Below are 22,500 nucleotides of genomic sequence, written 5' to 3'. Positions count from 1 at the left end.
ACAAAACCATCATGCCTAAAGGACACAATGAAGGCTGTTCTAAGAGGTGCAGTGTCTACTTTAGAAAATTGGAGCACTCTCATACTAGTAACTAAAGAGCATACTTGAAAGTTCTAGAACAAAAAGAAATAATAACTAAAGAAGTAGGTGGCAAGAAATAATCAAATCCAGGGGTGAGATAGAAACAACAGTAACAGCAACAACAAAATAAAGCCAAGATGCAATGAAACAAAGACTCAATGTTTTGAGAATATCAATAAGATAGACAAACACTTATCCAAATTGATAGCTGATGTTGGCAAGGATGTACAGTAAGGGGAACACAATCATTTTTCATAGGACTGAAAACTTTTATAGCCACTATGTAAATCAATTTGATGATTATTCAGAGAGATGGGAATTGATCTATCTCAAGATCCAGCCATACTTTTCTTGGAAATGTAAACAAAGGATGATTTGGCCTACCAGAAAGACATTTGTTCAACCAGGTTCAGTTACGCTCTATTCTTAATAGAAAGGAGTTCTATTGAACAACTTGCATGTTCAACAGAAGAATAGATAAAGCAAATATGGAGTATTCACACAATATTACCCCTCAGAGAGAAGAATCATGAAATTTGAAAGTAAATGGAAAGACTTGAAAAATGATCCTGAGTTGGGTATTTTATACCAAAAACAGACAAGTATGATATATACTTGCTTTTATGAGCAAATTCACTGTTAACTCAAAGATAATCAACCTATAATCAATAGAATCAGAGAAGTTAAGTAAAGCATAAGGGATGAAGGGTGGTTGATGGATCTCTGTAGGAAAGAGAAATAGTATAGATTGTAAAGGATGAAGGTGCTTTCTACAAACTGACAGCATGGTCAGATTGCTGAAGACAACACCAATACAACGTTTTGAGTATGGAGAAACAGAGTTAGTGACTGTAAAAGCATTCAACTAAGTGCTAGTGTCTTTGTTACAGAAAGGTACTCAGTATGCTCACAAAGGAGAAACACAAACACAGAGTTACAAACCCGTTGATCTGCAATGGCGACATGATTGCAAGATATGCTGGTACAGTGATGGTATCAATTTTGTGGGAGTAACCAGTGAATATATGAGTTGACTTAAGGCCCACTCACAGGGTGGAAACCACACCTGACACTTCTTGGATAGCCTATAATGTGAGACTAAATAACAAAGAGACCTAAGGTAAAACCAAATATAGGAATGAAATTATTTTTAATAACATCAGATATGCTCATAGATTAGTGCCTTTCTCAGCCATTATAAGAAAAGCTTTTCTCTTCATCTCTTGCCTCTCTCTTACATCTTGCCCCTTATCCCACTCTCTCCACATGGTAATGGCCTGCCTCTACTTCTCTACACTCTCTTTCTCTCTGCCTTTCTTTGCCTCGACTACTCTCTTAACTCCCCTCCAATGCCCTATGTAAACTCTTTTCTATACTGAAAAAAAAAAAAAAAAAGGAAAAGGAAAGCTTCCTCTCACAGATGATGGGAAAAACAGAGAGACCCAGAGACCAGAACACTCAACACTAAGCAGAATGTTTCCATAAAATTCTTCTCATCAGGACTCAGGAATCCTGCAAAAGAGGAGACTGAAAGAATATTAGAACCAGTGGAGATTGAAGACACCCATAAAACAAACCCCTCTAAATTAACAGGTATAATGCGCATGAGAATACATAGACACTGAGACTGCATTCACATTGATAGTAATCAGATGGGCTCCTTGAGCTAAAAGGAAAGAAAAATGGACTCATGTCTCCCTCCGATACTAGAATCTAACTTCAAATGATAACCACTTGCAAATAAAAATTTAGTTTTTACAAAGGAGTATCACAAAGAATACGCATGGAGGAACCCATGGCTCCAGCTGAATACATAGCAGAGGATGGCCTTATTTGGCATCAATCCAACTGGAGGTCATTGGTTCTGTGAAGGCTTGATGCCTCTAGGGTGGTGAGGTGGGAGTGGTTGGGTTGGTGAGAGAGCACCATCATAGGGTTATTGGGGATGGGATAGGGAGTTTGTAGAAGGAAAACTGGGAAGGAGGATAACATTTGAAATGTAAATAAATAAAATGATCAAAAATTTAAAAAAATTAAAAAGAAAAAAAAAGAATAAAAGAAAAAATACAAAAACAAAAGAGGGAGTATCACTGAAGAAGCAAGCTAAATTTTGGGCAGGTGTCATGCTCAGCAATATGTGTCCCCCCAAAAAAAATTACTCAGCTGTATATTTGGAAGGTTTCTTTCTGCGCATTGTTGTTTCTGGATTCTTTCTTTCTTTCTCTCTTGTTTTCTTTCTTTCTTTCTTCCTCCCTTTCTTCACATTCCTTTCTTTCTCTTTATTTTTTATTCTTTCTTTTATCTCTCTTTTTTACTTTTATTTAATTGTATGTATTTTATCTGTTTTTTACCATACAGTTCCTTTGCATAAATATTATGGATTCTAATTTAATATTTTGTGGGATTTCTGCATGTGAAAGCAAGTAGGTCTCTGCATGTATATCTGTGTCTTGTGCCTTTACTTTGTCTCTTTTCTTTCTGCTTGTTTGTTTTGTACTATTCTAATATGTTGGTTTTTGTTCTATCTCATTTTATTTTATTATTCCAAAGAAATTTGTCTTCTACTGAAAGACAGAAAGCAGGGAACTTCATGAGAAGAGAACTGGAGAGGACCTAGGAGGAGTAGAAGAAGGGAAAACCATAAGCAATGTATTATTAATGAGAAAAAATCTATTTCAATAAAAGAAAAATATTCTGGGGTTAAGAAAGGTCAAACAAGTGAAGTTCTTACGAGTTCAAGCTGTACACAATCACAAAGACAAATCACAGTTGTCAGAAACATATTTTTACATAAAAGCATATAAAGCGTAACTTAAACATTTAATTGAATGAATAACAAGTACAAGAAATACTACACAACCTGAAGTAAATGCACTCCTATCCTCTACATCTGGAAGGAGCATGAAAACACATTCCAAGAAAAATTTTGAAGAATTCCAAGAATAGTCTGAATAAACTAAAATCACAAGGCTCTTCTTTTGCTTCCTTGAAGGGTTCTCATGAGCCCTACAAGACAGCTTAAATTCTGAATTAAATATATACAGGCAATTAAAAAAGCAAACTGTTGCTTCTGAATATGGAAGACTAGGTTGTGTGACTTATCCCTCTTACTGAAAATATAAAGGCATCCTTGGTGACATCAACAAGAGAATATAAAAATCAGTCAATCAATCAAAATAAAAGAAAAATACTACTCACTTAAGCCAACTTGGAGATGATAGGAGCAGGTAAACAATGAAGAACCATAAAGAGATTTTCACAATGTAAAGAAGGAATTCTGATTTTAATATATCTCCCACTTTATCTCCTGAAATTAGACCACTAATTAGAAAGACTGTCATCATGTTGGATAATTTTAAATGAATTAAAATTAAATGCAAGTATAACAATCTAATACTTTGAATGCACTAGATTCATTTTTAGTGTTCATAAATCACTTAGGATCAGTGGCTGCCACTGAGCAGTAGAGATTGAGAACTGTTATAGTCTGCAAAGTACTGAAAAAGAAAGTACTTATAATGAGAATTAGCAAAGGATCCGTGAACAACCTTGAAAGTCCCAGGGAACAAGGGAAAGAAAATTTTAAGCTAAGGCTCTTTAGGAGTAAAGAGCAGAGGTTAACAAAAATCAACTTTGCTTTCATCTTCACCCTTAGGGGATGCAACAAGAAATAAGAATTAGTTAGGAATCATCCTTTTCTTACAGAAGCTAAGCTGGCTTTATGTCATTCCAATACACATATTTCTGTCAAAACAAATGTGCTTATAGTTAAGAATTCAGAATAAGAAACAATGACATGAAATGAAAATAATGAGAAAAACAAATGATATAAGAGGATAAAATAAAAAATTAAATTAAAGTCAAAGAAATTCTGACGTGGAAATTAAATGGAATGAATTCTCACCAATATTTCAATAAATAATAATGAAAAATCAATGCCACACCTCATTAAAAAATAGATGGCTCAATTAACTGATTTATCAAGAAGAAAATAGAAAAGGGAAAGGTGTAGAGGAATTTAAATCCAACAGTGTGGCTACTTTGGCAAGGGGATCACATTTAAGGTATGATCTAGTTGGAATGCAGACACACCTAGAATTACAGTATGATATGGCTGAAAAACAGACACACCCTTAGTTCACACATTTAATCCTCAGCAATGAAGGTAAAGTTAGTTTGTAGAAGGAACCAACCAGGGGCAAAAAAGTGCGGGATCTGAGAAAGATTTAACAGAATAAGTCAGAGATATGATACATTGAACTTACATGAAAGTAGCATAGGAAAAAGGCTACTTAAGAAGAGTAAGAGAGAGAAAAATGAGGTGTATGTATGGTGTGTGGTATGTATGTATGGCAGTTTTACCAGGACAGTTTTATAGAGACAGGTTACAGAGTGAACAAGCTAGACACAAGTGATGACAGAATCATCAAGAATGAGAAGGAGCCAGAAGATTAGAACATATTGCTAATCATAATATGAGGCCAGGAAGATCAATTCAGCAGAATCCCAGAGAAGCTAGACTGAAACAGTCATCTTGGAAGATTTGATTGTATGATGGCTAGAAGCTTCCTAGGCCGAGGGACAGTTAGAATAGAGAAAGAAACACTCTTTCATGAATTCACACAGCTTGGGTATGGCTCTCATCATCTCATCTGAGGAAATAAAAGTGACATTTACAAGACGTATTTGATTTTCTAGCATTGAGGTAGTCAGTACAATAAATATAAATGTGAAAGTAGAGCTACTTTTAATTCTAAATAATTATGTTTATCAAGTTGGATGTTCTTTATGGTTATTATATTTATTCTCATGAGAAAATTTCATATGTTTTAATATAATATACAGGGAGCTATAATGCTACCAAACTTTGAAAATAGTATTCAATAATGATAGAAAATATAGAACTAGAAATAACTGACCAGAAAATAGAAATCAGTAAATGATAGTTTGTCTAGAAAAGTTGTAGTTATGATAAAAGTCATCTATACAGTCATTAAAAATAAACTTAGGAAGTGATTAGAAGAGGTCTTTTTTAAATACGTTATTTAGATTTCATCATGGAGACTGAGGAAAGTATCACTTTGTATGCAGGCTTACTACTTACACCTTGGATATTGAAAACCTATATGCATTAAAAATAATGTTCCTCAGCCAGGAATAGTTGCATACTCCTTTAATCCCAGCATTTAACAGACAAAGACACCCAGATCTGTGAGTTTAAAGCTAGCCACTTTAACATAGAAAACACCAGGACAGCCAAGCCTATATAGAGTGAATCTGTCTCAAAACAAAATAAGCAATGATAAAACAAAACAAACAAACATCAATGATATTCTGATGTTATTATAGACAACATGAAGCCATTATTATTAACTATGAAAAGTAGTACATTAGGGACACACTGGAGATGTACTTTTACTCAAAGTATAGAGCAAGTTTACAAGAGGGAGGAGTAATTCTTGGCCATACAAAATAATACCACAACTTGACTAAGTTTGCCAGTGTGTATGTCTCATTGCAGTGAGACTTTGGACTTTGGAAGATTGTATATCTGATTGAGACTGTCAATCAGAGATTAAATCTCCCTGTGATATTAAATCTACCCATGAGTCTAGACAGAATTACAAGAAGCTATCATCCAATTAATGTAAGAGTTCCAAAGAAGTTCCTGTCTTTTGGTGGTAATATGGTTTGCTATTTCAGAGCACACTGATTAATTTCCTGACTTCATAGTGGACTAGGAAAGGTTAAAATAGAAAACCGTTTTAACAGTTTGTTGTCAACATTGTGCCCATCGAACCAGAAGCTGTAATGAAGCTGTAATGCAATTTTTGCTAGTCTCCTCTAGTTTATCTACCGAGTTAAAGACACATCGTAATTAATCAGAATGTGTTTATAAGTGGAGAAATAGCTTCCACACTTTTTAAGGGATATTCAACTCTGCCAATGAAAAAGTTAAGGATGTCTTTTTGACCACAAAAATAGAGATAGAAATGTTTCCCTACATACCCTGCCACTTTACTTCTTCCTGCTGTAAAATCATAATAAGCATTGTTAATTTTTCCTCTAGCCATGAATGAAAGCAGAACCAGCACTTGGTTCCATAAGGTGGTAATCTTACCTTGGTTCATCTTCTAAATAAGAGTCCTTAAATCACATACTTTACATCGTAGGGGCCTTAGTGTTATATTCATCATGACAGGGTATATCTTCCAGTTTACTCACAGCAATTTTTTTACACCAAAATAAACAAACAAACAAACAAATAGTAAATAAATAAATAGAGCATACCATCCTTTTTTGCATCAGAAAGAGGGTACTACACAGATTCTTTCTTTTATTTACTGTTGTGCACTGATGTTTGGATGCCCTCGAACAGTGTTGTCTAAAATAACTAGTTTTCTAGAATGCTCCATCTGTTCTCTTTGACTAGAGCAAATAGATGTGGGTTAATAGTTTATTTTTGCTGTGTTGGCATTTCTAATTTGTCTGCTTCTTCAAATGCAATGGAGAATATATGGGTCAGGAAATTCAATGATGTTATTACTATGACATTCCCTATGTCTGGGTATTTTAGGCCTTCATTCTTCTCTAGAACGTTCAGTCTTCTTGTGTATGTTTTATGTTTATTATCTATGGCTTTATGTGTTCTCAGTACTCACCAAAAATCCTTGAGAAGGCACTTTAAAAATATCTGATTACCCATCATTGTGAGACACATAATGAATGGTTCTGATGTGGTTCTAAATCTATATACATCAAAAAAAATAGTAGCTGAAAAAATGAAATAGAAAACTAAAAATAACAAGACAATATTTGTGATAAGCTCTACATTCAGAGTTTCCAGATTTCTAATTTTCTTTAAACTACCAAATATATACAAATAGATATCATATACTTTTATATATGTATGTGTGTGTGTGTAAGAGTATGTGTACACACAAATGTTATCTACCAAATATATACAAATATATGTCACATATCTTCATATACATAAAGATGTATACATATAGATGTGTTAGTTTATGTATACTCAAATATTATTTATTTTCCTTTTATACATTTCTTACTTGCCTTCACCTTTGAAATTATTTTTAAATGAATAGGCCACTGCCTGTTAAAATGGGAGAAACTTCATTAGTATTTTATTTATTTGTCATTGAGTTTCTATTGACACATGATTACAGAAAATAACTTTAAAGTACGTTTAAAAGAAGAACAATAAGAACCATAAGAATTAAGTAGCCATTATTATGAGCATTATGCCTTAATGGACCATTCTACAGTTGGATTCAGGGTGTCCTAGAAAGTTATACTAAAAATATGAAGTTATTTCTTTGCTATCTTGGGTATTAATATATCCATCATTTATATATCCCTGTGGAAATATTATTCCACTCATAAATAATATTTAACATCAGATTCATCATAATGTAGCTCATGTACAAATTTAGCTACAGAATGCTACAGCCTAATTAATCTCTAAGCCCAATCAAGAAATTAAGTTAGTTGAGAGCTGACAGTGTTCGAATATGAAAGATTTATATTTACATATTTAACTAATTAAATTTATAATTATTCAATACTTTCATTCTTTAAGCACTTAACTTCACTGTTTAAGTCAATTTCTATGGAGTGGAGCAGTAAGTCATATAACTAGATATATTCCTCTGGGAGAAATCATGGAGTTGTGAATTTTATTGGTAATTTCCTTTAAATCTGTGTTTATATTAAACTAGATAAATTTTTGAGCTGACATTGAAACTGCTCCAGGGAGTATGCATTCAGTTGTTCCTGTTAACTTACATACTACTCAAAAATAGTTATTGCTTTTTTTTTTAAAATAAAGCCAGTAAGGAGTCATAGTTGCTAAGCAGTACATGTGCAAATTCTTATCAACATTAATAGGGATACATTTACGAATGACAGTAATGTTTAGGACAAAATTGTTATTGGTCAAAGTTAACTTGTTAACTTGTGTTCATGCAAATATAAAGCTTTGTTTCCTTGATTCTAGAAGTTTGCAAGAAATTTAATAAGTTTAGTTTTGCATATTTAAATATCTTTGACCTAGAGGACAAACTTGCTAAGAGGTGTTGACTATAAATTAATGCTCATTGTTGGCAAGGAAAGTGAGATGTGTTGGTTATTTATTAATACAATTGCAATCTGAATTTAGTATTTTTGATTGTTATTAGTTGATATAGAAGATATTATGTGATTAAGATTTATTTACCAATTGAATATATTTATTTTATTCAAATATAATTTTCCCATTCTACTCACCAATTTGATCTGTGTAATACATACATATATATATATATATATATTTCCTTTTCAAGATGACAAAATAAAAGTAGATACCAATTTTCTATCAACAGGGCCAGTAAATCTTTCACACAGAGGGAATTGTCATAAAGCATATAACTACATCCTGTTGTCAATAGAAAACAGAGAAAGAAGAAGCATATCTTACATACTGAGTTGCTTTCACAGGGTCAAACACATCTGTGGGACAATTGTAAGTACATTTCAAATGGTCTTTTGCTACGAAATTAACGACTTTCTTCCTCTTATTCCATTGCTCAATGCTCCATTTTCTGGGTCTCAAAAGAAACAGAACAAATACAATTAGTTACCAAAAGCAAATAAGTTACAAAATAAAATTGAAAGTTGGATTATTTTAAGCATATTTTTTTAATTATGATTTTCTGTTGTCAGGGATGTTAGTTTTAATGGCATTTTTGAGAAATTAAAGAAAAATATAAGTACTAAAATTATTTAAAGAAAACATCTAAAACCTGTTAAAAAATTTTAAAGGTGATTTGTATATTGCATTTAAAAGTAGAAATCTGTTTAAAGTTTTTAATTTAAGATGAAACTGTTTGTTCCTGGTGAGGTCATTATAGTCCTTAGACTATTATATTATGGAGAGAATCAAAAAAATTGAATCATATCAAATGATGAACAAAGCAAAATATGCTTTTATATATTCCTAATAAGGATAATCATATATTATTCTTTGGAATTTTCTTATATATTACTTTTTTTGTTGCTTACAATTGGTGAAAATTTTGTTCTTACAACAAATAAGGAAGATTTAGTCTCAAATTATACAAAGTAGAACTTCTCATTGATCAATTCATGTCCCTATTTAGTACTGCGTTTGAAAAGCCCTGTGTTTATGTGATATTCATGTGCAATTACTGAACTTAAATTGATGAATACTAAATCTCATTTATGTGCATAATTAGAGACATTTTAATGCATCAGATAAAGCCTTTCTCCTGATATAGAAAATCCATTTTTCTTCAAGCTATATCATTAACTAAGTTGTTTTTATATTTTTACTTTATATGCTTCCATTAACTTCTTCCATCTCCTTGAAATTCCCCCTTCATTAAAGTTTAGTTGTCAGTATATATATAATTAAGAGCTGACTATATTCCCCCATTATAAAAATAATCCATTTCCTGTGATCTATCCTAAAAAACAGAATAAGCAGTAGAAATTTTTCTTACTAAAAATATCACAAATACCTAAAATACAAAAAATGAAAAAAAAGGAAAAAATAGTTTAGAGTCATTTAACATTATTGACAATGAAAATTGTAATCAACAAGTATGAAGTATTTACCAACACAGGAAAAAAAGGTAGTGTATAATCGATAATCTGTAGGATTAGGGTAGACTTAGGAAGGACATTATTTGTATCCAGTTAGAAAGTAGGAGGGTAAAGACTAAGAATGAAAACGTTAAATATTTTGTGAAAAAGATGTACAAATATGATAAACTACTCAAAACACAAAATCATGAAATCCAGAATATGAACTCATAATTTTAATGTAATAGGTCCACATGGTGTCATGACATGCATATTTGTGCAGTGTGCTTGTGTGCATATAGATCCATCCATCCATTCTAAGTGTTCTGGTGCTTTTGTGTGCATGTACACATAAAGATGGGAAACTGATTCTGGTGGCTTTCTCAATCACTCTCCACTTTACTTATTGAAGCAGTGCAGAGATTCTTGCTAGTCTGGCTAGTTTTCCTTTCCAGGACATTTATGGGTTTGCCTCTGAGTTCTGCAGTTGAAGTCAGCATCATACCTAGTTCACATCTACATGGGTTCTACTATCTAAACTGGGGAATTGGTGCTTTGGTGCAAACAATTTATCCTTTGACCCTCCTCTGTCCTTTAATATAGTTCAGAGTAATTTTCCATGAATATTGTCATTTCTTTTACTTTTTGTTATGCTTGGTTATAATAACCAGCATTAGCATTCCTATGTCTTCCACATGCCACAAGTTGATAAAAGTTAGTTTTTTCATTAATATGTTTCTAATTCTATTGTACAGTCTAAACAAGATATCAACAGAAGAGAAACAGCAATAAAAATACATACCCACATTTCCTGTGGATAGTCAAAGTATAAATGAAGATATTCAAAAGTGAAATGTGACTTGAGGAGAAAGATGGACAGAGTTTAAGAGAGTATGTCCAGCTCAGTCAGAATGTGCTTACTGAGCTGTCATTGCATAGAGAGAAGCAACAGTCAGGCCCAGAAAATTGTCCCTCAATCAGCAGTCAGGGAAAAGTTTATAGTGCACCTCAAATGTTAAAGAACTAAAGGGCATCTGGGAATATAATAGTGTATAAATATCTGTCACATGAGATTTTTAAGTTCTGTTTAAAATATTGATTCAAAGGGGAAAACATATGTGGAATGCCACTAAAAATAATAAATATTCATATGAAATTGGTTAAGAAAAACTATTGGCAAGAAAGAATACTAATTTACATTTTAGCTTTTAGCTATGTAATGCAATAGCTGAAGGAGAACTAGGTTTTCTGGAGCTGGAGAGATGGTTCATGGTTAAGAACTACACCTCCTCTTACAGAAGACCTGGATTAACTTTCCAAAATCCAAGACTGGGTACATACAACCATTTATAACACTAGCTTCCGTGGATCTGAGGGCCACTTCCAGCCTCCAAGGATACATACAAAAGTGGCATACATTTACACACACACACACACACACACACACACACACACACACACACACACATACACACACACACATACACACATGTGAATAAAATACTTAACATTTTCTGGTTATTTTGTCAAAATGAATATTTTCCTAATTAAAATTATAATCTCTACAAATTGAGTGAAGGAGTGTAAGACTAACCTATTCTTTTTTAATTTATGTAAGTACGGATGGATGCATATAACAACACAGGATTATGAGAAGAAATATATCACCTAAATACTTAGGGAGAGTTACAATGGTGCTTATTATTTTAACTTTAAAATAAAAACTCTGTCTAAAAAGAAGACAATATTTTCTGAGAGCACAAATGCAAGAGATAGATAAAGTTTTAGGAAAGAACTTTTTGATGTTCTTAAGGACTCCATGGAAGGTACTTGACACCTTCAAAATACCCATCTACCAAAGTCATCGGTCAATAGAACAGAGTATTCTTGTTCTGTGGCACTATTAACACAAACAAGTTTATAACACAATCTCAGATCCAGGAAGAGAATAATGAATGAGAAAATCTGTACAGAGTGGAGTTTTATTTGGCAATAAATGAAATTATGGTATTCACAAGAAGTTGAGGGAACATGAAATCTTCAGTTAAGCAAAATAGAATCAACTTTAATAGATTAGTATTACATTTTTCTGTCCTGTGATAGGCTACATTTTACACACATGTGCAAATGAGAATGTCATGAAAATACATGTAAATATTGAGTAAGAAAATGGAGGTCAATGAAGGTGGAATTTAATCAGATTATAATGTGAGTAAGTATGACTGAAGTGACTTTTACTTACAATTGTCAACTTCAAGAAAGAACCACCTGAGAAGAGAGTCTCTAGGTGGGGTTGCATAGATAAGATGACCAGTAAGAATGTGTGTAGAAGAATGTCTTAATTGTCTTAATCGATATGACACCCACACAGAGAGTGGGTGTGTTTAGACCCTGGACTGTAGAAGACCAGAGCAGTTCAAGCAAGTATGCTTCGAGTTCTATCTGTTCCTGGCTGTGGATGTGAGATGACAACTTTAAGATCTTGTTACTTTGGCTTCTGAGAATATATCCTGTACCTATGAGTACAAAGAAACGCTTTCTCACCAATATTCTTTATTGTCTGACTATTTTATCAAAGCATCAGAAATGAAATCAGAACAAGGAGAATGAAAAATGTCACAATGAGCCACAGCCTGCATGCTTCCTGGGAGGCTTGCAGTAACCAAAGACACAGGTGAAAATAAGGACACCAGCTAGGATGCCCAAAGAACATATCTGATGTGGCATCTGCCGTCCTTGATGCTCTCCGCCTTCCTTATGATTGACTTCTCCATGCAAGTCAGATTATCTGGCCCAATACTCTCCTACACCTTATAGCCTGCCTGCCTTCCAGGAGGTCTGCAGTAAACAGAGACACAGGATGCCCAAGTTAACAAGACACAGCACTCCCTAACTAAAAGGAGACTGGCTCTAACCCAGGTCACAGAGCTCTACGTGCCTCTAAGGAGGCTGACTCCAGGCCAGTTAGCAACAAAGAGAGCCAGATGGCCAAATGCAAGGGCAAGATTATAAGCAACAGAACCCAAAGAAATTCTCTGCCATCAGAATTCAGTTCTCTCAGCAAGCCCTGGAAAACAATCTAAAATCCTACCTCATGAAGATTACAGAGGTGTTTAGTTAGGTTATAAGTAACTCCTTTAAGAAAATACAGGAAAATACAGGTAAACAGGTAGAAGTCCTTAAAGAAGAAACAAATAAATCCCTTAAAGAAACACAGGAAAGTACAAACAAGCTGGTGAAGGAATTGAACAAAACAGTCAGAGACCTAAAAATTCAAATAGAAACAACAACAAAAAAAAAAAAAAAAAAAAAAAAAAAAAAAAAAAAAAAAAAAAAAAACACAAATGGAGGCAACCCTGAAGATGGACAACTTAGAAAAGATCAGGAGCAGAGATCCAAGCATTTCCAACAGAATACAAGAAATAGATGAAAGAATCTCAAGAGCAGAAGATACCAGAGAAGATATTGACACTTCGGTCAAAGAAACTACAAAGTGTAAAAAGCTCCTAACCCAAACTATTCAGGAAATTGAACACACAATGAAAAGATCAACCCTAAGAATAATTGGAATAGAAGAGGGTGAAGAATCCCAGTTCAAAGGGCCAGAAAACATTTTCAACAATATCATTGAAGGAAATTTCCCCAACCTAAAGAAAGAGATGGCCATAAATGCACAAGAAGCCTACAGAACATCAAATAGATTGGACCAGGAAACAAAACAAAACTTCTTGCTACACAATAATCAAAACACCAATTGCAGAACAAAGAATATTAAAAAGCTGTAAGAGAAAGACCAAGAAACAAATAAAGGCAGACCTATCAGAATTATACCAGACTTCCCAACAGAAACTCTAAAACCCAGAAGATCCAGTATGGATGTCATGCAGACCCTAAGAGAACACAAATGATAGCCCAGGATTCTATACCCAGCAAAATTTTCAATCCCCATAGATGGAGAAAACAAGACATTCCATGATAAAACAAAATTATCTTTCTACTAATCCATCCCTAGAGAGGATAAGGAAAATTCCAACAAAATGAAATTATACATTTCACAACAAACTTAAAAGAAGAGAATCATCCACACAGAATAACACCTCCAGCCAAGTTAAAAAAAATAAAAATAAAAACCTAGAAACTAACAATCATCTGTCCTTAAGATCTCTCAACATCAATGAACTCAATTCCACAATAAAAAGACACAGCCTAACAGACTAGATATGTAAACAGTATTCAGTATTTTGCTGCATACAAGAAACACACCTCAGTGAAAATGGCTAACAGTACCTCAGAGTAAAAGACTAGAAAAAAAATTTCTAAGCAAATGGTCCCAATGCACAAGCTGGTCCCAACTACTAATTCAATAAAGTAGACTTTTAACCAAAAGTTATTAAGTGAGATAGGGAAAGACACTTCATATTAATCAAAAGAAAAATCCACCAAAAGTAAATCTCAATTATCAACATCTATGCCCCAAATGCAAGGCCACCAACACTTTTAAAAGAAACTTTAGTAAATCTTAAAATATACAATAACTATGGGAGATTTTCACACCCCACTTTCACCAATGGACATGTTATTTAAACAGAAATTCAACAGAGACATGCATGGTTGTGGGACCTGCGTCTGCTCTACCACAGGGCATGGATACTTTGGGAGGCAGAACTCGGGGAGTTTGACTGTGCTCATCCCACACCACTGCTGGGTGGGTGTTGGACTGTAGGGAAGCTCTGAGGTACCACTCCAGGAGTGGGGCAGCACAGTCTTAGGTGTGGGGATGCTGGAGCTGGCTCAGGGGTCCCTGCACCTGGGAGGAGGCTGGGGCCATGAGGTTTGGACCCTTGGATACCTAGGTGCTACTGGGAGTCACAAAAGAGCAGGGACTTGAGACCTTGGGATGGATTCCTATCCTGGGGCCAGGATAGAGGGGAGATCTACAGTGAGTCTTTCGCTTAATAGCATAGGTAGGCTTGGCAGCAGTCATGACTGAGAGTCCAGAGAGGCTTTCTACAGATTAGATAGCGGCTCTGTAGGTAAAGACCTTTTCCCTGGCTCCCCACAGAAGATCCTGATGAGAAGAGACAATCTTGAGTTCCAACTCATTTGTTGTCATGGTTGAAAGTGTTGCTCAAAACCATACTGCACTTCCCAGGGTGGTCTTGAGATTAAATCCCGTTTGCATGGAAGAAAGTCTAGGAAGGAAAGCTTATTGGCTACACCCTCTGAGCCTCTAGGGACATCACTAGCATAGAGACCTCTCTCTTGAGCTTATATGACTAAAGGTCACATCTCTTTTCCTATTGTCCTTGTCTGAGATGTTAGGGGTGCCTCATCTACACATGTAAGGGCTTGGGGTGTTGCCCTTACATGGCTGATGGACACAAATCTATGGGGGGTTGTGGCTAGTAACAGGGGCCTAGTGATCAGGAGCAGGTGAAGCTCCTACTGTCCCTTCAAGGTCTCCAGGGCTTCAAAGCCTTTACCTCAACAGAGGACCAGGCTAACTCTCAGGATCCACTGCCCCACAGAGATAAACCAGCAGAAGTTATGAACTAAATGGATTTAACAGATAGCTACAGAACATTTCATCTCAAAACAACAGAATACACCTTCTTCTCAGCACCTCAAGGAACTTCCTCAAAAATAGACCATATAATAGGTTACAAAACAAGCTCAACATATACAAGAAGACTGAAATAATCCCATTCATTCTATCAGGACACCACAGATTATGTCTGGACTTCAATAACAACAAAAACAACAGAAAGAACACATACCCATGGAAACTGAACAACTCTCTGCTCAGTGATAACTTGTTCAGGGAAGAAATAAATAAGGAAATCCAAGACTATATAATTCATTGAAAATGAAGACATAATACCTAAATTAGTGGACAAAATAAAAACAGTTAAGAGGAAAATTTATAGCAGTAAGTGCCTTCATAAATAAATTGGAGAGATTCCATACAAGCAAGTTAACGGCACAATTAAAAATTCTAGAACAGAAAAAAAGCATATACACCCAAGAGGAGTAGATAGCAGAAAATAGTCAAGCTCAGGGCTGAAATCAACCAGTTAGAAACAAAGAGAACAATACAAAGAATTGGCAAAACCAAGAGCTTCTTCTTTGAAAAAAAATCAACAGGACAGATAACCACTTAGCTAAACTAACTAAAGGGTATAGAGAGAGTATCCAAATTAACAAAATCAAAAATAAAAAGGGACACATAATGGCAGAAACTGAAGAATTTTTTTTTTAAGAAAAAGCATCACAATATGGGCTGGGCAATGATGGTGCACACCTTTAATTCCAGCACTTGTGAGGCAGAGGCAGGCGGATTTCTGAGATTGAGGCCAGCCTGGTCTACAGAGTGAGTTCCAGGATAGCCAGGGCTACACAGAAAAACCCTGTCTCAAAAAAACAACAATAAAAAACAAACAAACAAAAGCATCACAATATTCTACAAAAGCTTATACTCTAACAAAAACAACAACAAAACAAAACAAACAAAAAAAGGATAATCTAGAACAAATGAAGTTTTCTACAGCAATACCATATACCAAAAGTTAAATCAAGATTAGATAGACAATTTAAACAGTCCTATAACTACTAAGGAAATAGAATAGTCATTAAAACACCTTCAACCCAAAAAACAGACAACAAAAACAACTAGAGCCAGAGCAAGATGGATTTAGTGAAGAATTCTACCAGACCTTCAAAAAAGAGCTAATACCAAATACTCTTCAAACTATTCCACAAAAATAGAAACAAAAGGAACACTACTTAATTAATTCTATGAAGTCACAGTTACTCTTATACCTAAAACACACAAAGAAAGACCCAGCAAAGATAGAACTTTAGATCAATTTCCCTTATTAATATTGGTGCAAAAATACTCTAAAATTCTCACAAACTGAATCCAAGAATACATCAAAACCATCTATCGCCAAGATCAAGTAGGCTTCATCCCAGGGATACAAGGATGGCTCAATATACAAAAATCCATCAATGTAATACACTATAAAAAAAAAATTTTCTAGGAAAAAAAGTCACATGATTATCTCATTAGATGCTGAAAAAGCCTTTGACAAAATATAACACAGTTCATGTTAAAAGTCTAAGAGTGATCAGGAAATCATGCTATGTACCTAAACATAATGAAAGCAATATATAGGAAACAGCCAACATCAAATTAAATGCAGAGAGAATAGAAGCCATACCATTAAAATCTGGGAAAAGACAAAGTTGCCCACTGTCCCCTTTTCTATAAGTACTCAAAGTTCTCATTAGATCAATTTGACCACAGGATTTCAAAAGGATACAATTTTGAAAGGAAGACATCTAAGTATCTCTATTTGAAGATAATATGATAGTATACATAAGCAATCCCCAAAATTTAACCAGAGAATTCCTACAGCTGACAAACAACTTTAGCAAAGTAGAGCTACATAAAATTAACTGAAACAAATCAGTAGCTCTCCTTTATGCAAATGATAAACAGGCTGAGAAAGAAATCAGGGAAACAACACCCTTCACAATAGCCACAAATAGTATAAAATATCTTGGTGTAACTCTTACATAGCAAGTGAATATCTGTGAACTTCAGATCCCTGGGGAGAAAAATGAAGAGGTCATAAATAGGAAAGATCTCTGTGAGGAACATGTGGCCCTGGGAGGCACTTCTTCCAGGGCTGCAAAGGTGCCTATTGTGCTCTGTCCTTGAACCACTGTCACTGCTGGACTGTGGCCCAATGTAACCATGGAAACCAAGCCTAGAGTGTGTGTGCTTGAGTGTGATAAGGTTGGAGTAAGGGCAGCTCGATGAAGTTATGTGTGGATGCCTTATGATTGGCTGAAATTAGCTTAAAAACCCCTTTCTGGCCATGGCAACTTGCTCATACTGGAGTCCAACAAAGGTGCTATCACGCTGAGAATCCAGTGCACTGACCTGGCCGCTGCTTTGGACCATGCTCCAGCTAGACCCAAAAAGCAGATGTCTTGAACCTTACCTGACACGCTGCCATCGCACCAGGACATGACATTGCTCCAAACCAGAGTTTAGTGAAACACGTGCGTGCATGCGTGCGTGCATGCCTGTGTGTATGTGTGTGTGTGTGTGTGTGTGTGTGTGTGTGTGTGTGTGTGAATAAGTGCGATCCCATTTTGCCATTTGCTTTTTTATTGCTGTTTATGAATAAACTAGTTGTAATAATCTAACCTCTGAGTCCAAGGCTCCCATCTTGCCTCTGTCATCAATCTTGACTCATGACAGTTTCACAACAATCTTCCATGCTCATGAATCAGTAGGATTAACATAAAATGGCCATCTTACCAAAAGCAATCTACAGATTCATTGCAATCTCCATCATAATTCCAACTCAATTCTTCAAAGGTTTGGAAAGAACAATTTGCAAATTCATCTGGAATAACAAAAAACCTAGGATAGAAAAAACTATTCTCAACAATAAAAGAACCTCTGGTGAAATCACGATCCCTGACCTTAAACTTTACTATAGAGCAATTGTGACAAAAACTGCATGGTATTGGTACAGTGACAGGCAGGTGGATGAATGGAATGGAATGGAAGGCTCAGAAATTAACTCACACACCTAAGGTCACTTGATCTTTGACAAAGGAGCTAAAACCATCCAGTGGAAAAAAGACAGCATTTTCAACAACTCATGCTTGCTCAACTGGCAGCTAGCATGTAGAAGAATGCAAATAGATCCATTCCTATCTCCTTGTACAAAGCTCAAGTCCAAGTTGATCAAGGACCTCCACATAAAACCAGATATACTGAAACTAATAAAAAAGAAAGTGGGGAAGAGCCTCGAGTACATGGGCACAGGGGAAAACTTCCTGAAGAGAACACCAATAGCTTATGCTCCAAGATCAAAAATTGACAAATGGGACCTCATAAAATTATAAAGTTTCTGTAGGACAAAGGACACTGTCAATAGGACAAAACAGCAACCAACAGATTGGGAAAAGATCTTTATCAATCCTATATTGGATAGAGGGCTAATATCCAATATATACAAAGAACTCAAGAAGTTAGACTCCAAAGACCAAATAACCATAATAAAAATGGCACACAGAGATAACAAACAATTCTCACCTATAGAATACCAAATGGCTGAGAAGCACCTAAAGAAATGCTCAACATCCTGAGTCATAGGGAAATACAAGTCAAAACAACCCTGAGATTCCACCTCACACAAGTCAGAATGGCTAAGATCAAAAACTCAAGTGACAGCAGATTCTGGAGAGGTTGTGGAGAAAGAGTAGCATTCCTTCATTGCTGGTGGGATTGCAAGCTGGTACAACCACTCTGGAAATCAGTTTGGTAGTTCCCCAGAAAATTGGACATAGTACTACCAGAGGACCCAGCAATACCACTCCTGGGCATATACCCAGAAAATTCACCAACACGTAGTAAGGTCACATGCGCCACTACATTCAGAACAACGTTATTTATAATAGCCAGAAACTGGAAACAATCCAGATATCACTCAACAGAGGATTGGATACAGAAAATGTGGTAAAATTACACAGTGGAATACTACACAGCTATTAAAACACAATGGATTTATGAAATTCTTGGGGAAATGGATGGATCTGGAAAATATTGAAATAACCCAATCACAAAAGAACACACACGGCATGCAATCACTGATAAGTGGATATTAGCCCAGAAACTCAGAATACCTCAAATACAATCCACAAACCACAAGAAACTCCAGAAGAAGGAAGACCAAAGTGTGGATACTTCATTCCTTCTTAGAAGGGGGAACAAAATACCCAAGGACAATCCAGAGACTGCTCCATGTGTGAATTCTTCCCATATTTAATCGCCAAACTCTCATGGATGCCAGTAAGTGCTGGCTGACAGAATCCTGATATAGCTGTCTCCTGAGAGTCTCTGACAGTGCCTGGCTAATAGAGAAGTAGATGCTCACAGCCATCCATTGAACTGAGTACAGGGTCCCCAATGAAGGAGCTAGAGAAAGGACCCAAGGAGCTGAAGGGTTTGCAGCGCCTTAGGACGAACAACAATATGAACTAACTAGTTCCCTCAGACCTCCCAGGGACTAAACCACCAACCAAAGAGTACACATGGTGAGACTCATGGCTCCAGCTGCATATGTAGCAGAGGATGGCCTAGTCAGTCATCAATGGGAGGAGAGGCCTTTGGTCCTGTGAAGCTTCTATGCCCCAGTATAGGGGAATGCCAGGACCAGGAGAGGGTGGGTTGTTGAGCAGGGGAAGTGGGAGGGGAAACTGGGAAAGGAGATATCATTTGAAATGTAAATAAAGAAAATATCTAGCAAAAAATATTTTAAAAATATCAGATACACTTAATCTACAAGAAAAAAAATTGGGAAAGAGCCTGAATCTCATTGACAGAAGGGGAAAAACCTGAGCAGAACGTTGATTGCTCAGGCTCTAAAATCAACAACTGATAAATGCAAAATGCATTTAGTCCAACTTCCAAAGTCCTCATAATTTATAGCAGTCTCAACAGTGTTACCATTTCAAAGATTCCTCTGAGATTCCTCCAATCACTTAACTGTAATCCCCAAAGCACACCAGGAAACCAGCTGGGCAAACTCCAAATTCAGCATCTGAACATCTGATGTCAAAGCCTTCTTCAAGTCTCAACCTCCTTTTGCACCTTTGATGACTACAATAAACTTCTTTCTCCTGGACTGGTTCCACTCCCTATTAGCAGCTTTCCTCTGCAGATATCCCATGGCTCTGGCATATTTAACATTTTTTAGTCTTCAAACTTAAAACCTCATGTCTTAAAACCATGCAGATTCTGGATCATCCTGTTCGACACCCTCCATCTTTCTTCCTTCTCTTTTCTCTTGAGCTGCTCCTTGTCTCTGCAACTCTTAGTTTCTCCTCCTTTTTCCCTGTCCAATCACAGGCTTCCTGCTGCACTAATATTTAAACTAATTGGGCAGGGAAAATCCTGCCACTATTTCCAGCTTCTGGCTATGAACATAACAGAGAACCATTCCTTGTGGTATGGTAGGGCATCTTTTGGGTACATGTTCAGGTAAACGTATTTCCAATTTTCTGAGTGTTATGGTTTTGTATATGTTTGGACCAGGAAGGGCATTATTGAAAGTTGTAGCCTTTTATGAGTAGCAGTGTCACTGTGTGTGTGGGCTTTAAAACCCTCATCCTAGCTGTCTGGAAGCCAGTTTTCTACTAACAGCATTCGGATGAAGATGTAGAACTTTCAGCTCTGCCTACACCATGCCTGTGCCAGTGAAGAGTTAGGCTTGTTGGAGGTGGGGGGAGTAAGGGGCAAGCACCCTCTCAGAGGCTAAGTGGAGGAGGAATGGGATGAGGAACTGTGGAACTATGGATCAGAGGAGTGGGAGGGGCATTGACTTGAAAGTAAATAAATAAAATAGTTTTAAAAAGAAAACTGAAAAATGTCACAATGAAACTTATCTTTTTTTTCATAAGACAATCAAAAGACAAAAAAGAAACATTGTTATAAAAATGTGCTTGAAATATTAATATGGCACTTAACAAGAGCTAATAGTAAATGTACCTCATAAATGTTTACACTCAATATATTGCTGCTATGAGCTAAAAAGAATTAATTCCATCATTTACTTGACAAAATTACAAACCACAAAGAAAACAATAACTAGGATGAACACTGATATCTGATCATAACAGCACCATGTGTAGAAAACTGTTCATATCAATATAGCACCTGATGCTAAGAATAAGACTAGTTTTCCTCAGGTAGTTGTTGACAGAAAATAAATACTGACACAGAGAAGACACTTTGAAGCCAAAGAAAAGAAAAAGAAAACCCCACATGGGACAGACTCATCAGTGAGAAAAAACTGTCAAGAATATACTACAAATTAATTACACCATAATAGAGAATAAATAATGAAATCCTGCAGTATCTTGAATAGAGTTTATTATCTAGAATCATCACTCAAATCACTAAAGTACTTAATTCCAAAGCTAAAATATAATATATGTCCAAAAGTATAATAAGGAACAGAAGGAGGAGGAAGAGGAACAAAATCATAAACAAAACAAGAACATGACCAAGGTCAATACCAAGGTCAAGAAAAAGAACAAACAGAAGAAGAAGAAGAAGAAGAAGAAGAAGAAGAAGAAGAAGAAGAAGAAGAAGAAGAAGAAGAAGAAGAAGAAGAAGAACAAGAACAAGAACAAGAAGAACAAGAAGAAGAAGAACAAGAAGAAGAAGAAGAAGAACAAGAAGAAGAACAAGAAGAAGAACAAGAAGAACAAGAAGAACAAGAAGAACAAGAAGAAGAAGAAGAAGAAGAAGAAGAAGAAGAAGAAGAAGAAGAAGAAGAACAAGAACAAGAACAAGAAGAACAAGAACAAGAACAAGAAGAACAAGAACAAGAAGAACAAGAAGAAGAACAAGAAGAAGAACAAGAAGAACAAGAACAAGAAGAACAAGAACAAGAAGAACAAGAACAAGAAGAAGAAGAACAAGAAGAACAAGAAGAAGAACAAGAAGAACAAGAACAAGAAGAACAAGAACAAGAAGAACAAGAACAAGAAGAATAAGAACAAGAACAAGAAGAACAAGAACAAGAAGAACAAGAACAAGTTACTGCCATCTAATAGGGTAATTAAAACAGAGTCACAGATGCTTTGAGAACTGCATGGATAGGATAAAGATTCACAAAGTAAGATTCCTTAGTAGACAAAGAGGAAAAAGAAGAAAAAGAAAAAGTAGGATTAGCAACAAATCCCACTCCTGGTTGTAGAATTCTGGCTAATTTAAATATATATATA

At 35.5% G+C, this 22,500-nt stretch overlaps 1 long non-coding RNA gene across 2 annotated transcripts in view; it reads left to right on the top strand.

Annotated features, from left to right (window-relative positions):
* LOC116097791 overlaps window positions 1-22,500 on the top strand; it is a 99,003-nt gene that overhangs the window by 67,742 nt on the left and 8,761 nt on the right. For both annotated transcript variants that reach the window (XR_004121554.1, XR_004121553.1), the window contains exon 3: window positions 8,463-8,602. This is a non-coding gene — a long non-coding RNA (uncharacterized LOC116097791). The remainder of the gene's footprint in view (window positions 1-8,462; window positions 8,603-22,500) is intronic.

This window comes from Mastomys coucha, unplaced genomic scaffold, assembly GCF_008632895.1.
Source record: "Mastomys coucha isolate ucsf_1 unplaced genomic scaffold, UCSF_Mcou_1 pScaffold2, whole genome shotgun sequence".
Taxonomy (NCBI): domain Eukaryota; kingdom Metazoa; phylum Chordata; class Mammalia; order Rodentia; family Muridae; genus Mastomys; species Mastomys coucha.
The sequence above is the reverse complement of the archived record's forward strand: the minus strand, read 5'-3'. Positions and strand labels throughout refer to the sequence as shown.